This window comes from Solanum tuberosum, unplaced genomic scaffold (genome assembly GCF_000226075.1).
Source record: "Solanum tuberosum cultivar DM 1-3 516 R44 unplaced genomic scaffold, SolTub_3.0 scf00016, whole genome shotgun sequence".
Classification (NCBI taxonomy): Eukaryota; Viridiplantae; Streptophyta; class Magnoliopsida; order Solanales; family Solanaceae; genus Solanum; species Solanum tuberosum.
In genome coordinates, this window is record NW_006238942.1 from 2,939,782 (window position 1) to 2,943,531 (window position 3,750).

Sequence of the window (3,750 nt, forward strand, 5' to 3'; positions counted from 1 at the left end):
CCACACTATATATATATATATATATATATATATATATATTATGATGGTATCATTCAGCATTTATGCAATTTTATGTTATGCAATGTAATACCACAAAAATTTCTATGCTAAGGCTCGAACATTCTTTATTTGCGTGTAAGGTTGTATCGTGTGATTCTTAAATTTTTATTAGGTGTTAAGGTCAATTATTTAGTATGAAAATGAATATGGATAGGTCACAAGAATCCACTAGCACAAAGTTGAGTTGAAAGCTTCCTTACCGATTAAGTTTTGAGCCATTCATGCGTAGCTTCAGTCTTAGTATGTTGTTCCTTCAGTTTATACTTGCATTTTCAGCGTATTTGTATATTCTTGGAACTTAGTTCAGTCAGATTTCAGTTTCCAGTGTTTAGTGGTAGGGTTTGCAGCTCTTTCCCTCCATATTCAACTAGTTTAGTCTTCATTTGAGGACGAATGTTCTCAATGGGGAGATAATGTAACACCCCGTATCCTAGACATACCAGATTGTAGAAATCAGAAGTTGCAGGTGCCACCGACGAGCACCACCCACGGAACGTAGGGTCACCCACAGACCGTAGGTGGTGGTCCGTGGATGGCCAATTGCAGCCCTCCCCACAAACAGCCCAAAAAGTATTCTAAGGCATGACCCATGGCCGGACCCATGAACCGTGGTCCTGGTCCGTGAATCGAGGCCCCAAAATCCCGTCTCTGAAGCCAAACGACGGTGGACCAGAACAGACCATCGGTCCATCCGCGGTCCGTCGGTTGGCTTGACAACTTTTAAGTCAGGGGTCGTTTGGTCTTTTCCTTATGCGTTGGACTCCTAAACTACGTCATTTAACCCCTAAACTACGTATTTTTGGCCAGTTTAAGCCTAGCAAATTAATTAGAACTTACCCTAGTCAACTCATTCTCTAAAAATTGATCAAGTTGAATGATTTCTAATCCTGAAAAGTTAGAAGGATTCTATTATTATGAATTATTATGTCAATTTTTAAGTAATAATCTTTGCAATTCTAAATGAGGTTGGATATATCTTAAATCATGAAATAAGATAAAATATATATGATTAGCCAAATAATTATCCTCATAAGTTGAATTTAATTTGAGATATCATTTTATTTATTGTGATTATTAGTGTTTACCTCTAGTTGCTTTATCTATGAATTACAATTGAAGAAATAAATTTTCTTAACTATCAACAAATGAAGTCAATGTTGAGAATTAATTTGTTGATCTTTCAATAAGTGAATTATTCTGTAACGACCTGATTCCGTCATTTGGGAAAAACCAATAGGGAAAGAATTGGGGACAGAAAACTTCTGAGTAGTAACTTGGGATTTCGCAACCTTATCCAGATTTGGACGAAATCAGAGTCAGTGAGAGCTAGGGAAATCTGGTAACAAATGGGAGATCTAAATATGAAGTTGATCATATTAGTAGAGAGCTCAAATGATAAGGAATCTGTACGACTTTACGGAATTAAATTTGGGTGAGTAGAACTCCTGAAACTGATCTTAGCGTGAACGGGTATCTTCTGAGTGTCATGGGATGAAAGTGTCTTGTGAAATGGGGGTTTGGAATTCTTAAATTTGTTCACTATTTCCGTGCAAGCCGTTGTGGCAGAATTATTCCCGGCAGGGCGGGGACGCTGTAGCGGGGTGAGGACCGTTGTGGTGGGACAAATGCGACTTAAGTCGGAAATAAAACCCAAAAATATTTTATTCTGCACTTTTCGACTTTGAGAACTAAGAAACGACCTCAGGTGTGTTCTTGACAGTTTTTCACCATACTTGAGGCTATAGGTAAGGTTTTTACTCCCTGAATCCATGTTTCAATCCGTAGAACTTAGTTTCTTGGGTAATTATCGATAGAGGAGGGTTTTGATCTGGGAATTATGGTGGAAAAATCCCTAATCTGGGTATGGGGATCAAGGGTTTGACCTAGGGTTGATATTATTGATTGTGATCCAGGTAATTGGGTCTTGATTGTTGATCCTTGCGTATAAATTGTTGTTTGTAGACCAAGAACAAGCAGAAAGAATCCGGAAAGGCTAGATTCAAGTGCCTTAGGGGAGTCAAGATTGGATTCGAGGTAGGTGATGATTGTGATTTCATGTTTTGTGTGATGTATGTTAGTAATTGCTTCATTGTAATGCATGCGTGTATGTGACTGAAGCCTATTGATCACACCTAATGTAAATACGTATGAACAAAAAACTACATGCCATGAATCACCTCTTTGTATGATTGTGAGAATATACATTGTGATTGTGATTGTGGTTTGTTGAATGGAGCAGGTGTCACGATCCGACACACTAACTGGGATCGATTGCCACATACCGGCATAAATATTGGAACGGGTGTCACGATCCGACACACTTACTGGGATCGGTTGCCATGTACTGGCATAAACATTGGAACGGGTGTCACGATTTGGCACACTAACAGTTTAGGTATGAGTTCTATGAGAGAACCATTGATTTGTTATATCTACTTGTTATTGAGAATGTGGAATCGTGCGTTACTCCTAAAAAGATAGTGTAATATTCGGCAATTTGAAATAGCTATGAAGAAGCTTAGAATTGGAAATAGTCATTTTTGGAAAGAATTCAAAAATCTGGAAATTTAGCCAAGTATGGAAAAAAAAAAAGAGCTTTTGGTCAACTTCAGATAGTCATAACTCCTAGCTCAGGATGAGTTAGGTGTATTTACAGTTATGATTGGAAAGATCTTGGAGTGATCTTTCCAACGCCACCGAGTTTGCTCGATTCCGAGTTCGTATGAGTGAGATATGCCCTTTGGAAGTTGGGCTGTTGGCAGGGAAGTTCATCCGAATTTGTAAGGGTATTTTGGTCCTTTCCCTAACCTTTTATTTTGGTTATATTAAGGGTCTAGGCTGATTTTAAATCAGTTTTCCCTTTTAAAAGTGAGGGTTAGGGTTCTTGAGAGAAAAGGAGAAGAAGAGGAGAAAGAGAAGAAGAAGCAAGGATTCATCAAGATCGTCGTGGATTTTGTCGGAGGTGATCCCTATTAAGGTATGTGAGATCATAGTGTTGGGTTGGTTCATTCCCCCACACACCAACTTATTTTAATTCCGAGAAAAGATTGGTTGTGTTTGTTGAAGTTTGTGGTTGTGTTTGTTGAAGTTGTGGTTGTGTTGTTGAAGTTTCTTGTACCTTTGAAGTTAAGAAGGTGTTGAGATTTCGAGTTGAATCTATTGTATGTTAAGGGCTTTTATGATTCTAAGTGTTTGGGGCTGGAACCTTTGAAGTTAAGAAGGTTTAGAGTTGGAAAAACAAAGGAGAAAAGTCGGATTTTCGGGGAAAAAGGCTGGGGCGTCACGCCAGCCAGCGCGCCCCAAAAGGGATTCTGAGCTTTCACCCTTGGGGCGGCACGCCTTGCAGAGCGCCCAGCAGGCCCTTCTGAAGTCTGAAGGCTGGCTCCCCTCGCCTCTCAGAGCGCCAAGGACGCCAATCTTCCTCATTCCTTCCCTACTTTTTCATATATGTTCCTTGGTAATGTACCTATGTTTTCTAGTTGTTTTCAACACCCTAAGGTACATCTAAACATCAAGAACCCATCCATAAACATAAGATCATTACCCTTGAATCCATAATACAATTCGAGGAAAGTTAGGATCAAAGTCAAGTGAAGTTAGAGTCAAGCTTAGAAGTTAAGAAGTAAGTCAAAGCAAGTCTTTAAAGTTTTTCAAGAGTCTTTATTGAACGTTTTAACTTCATTTTAAGGC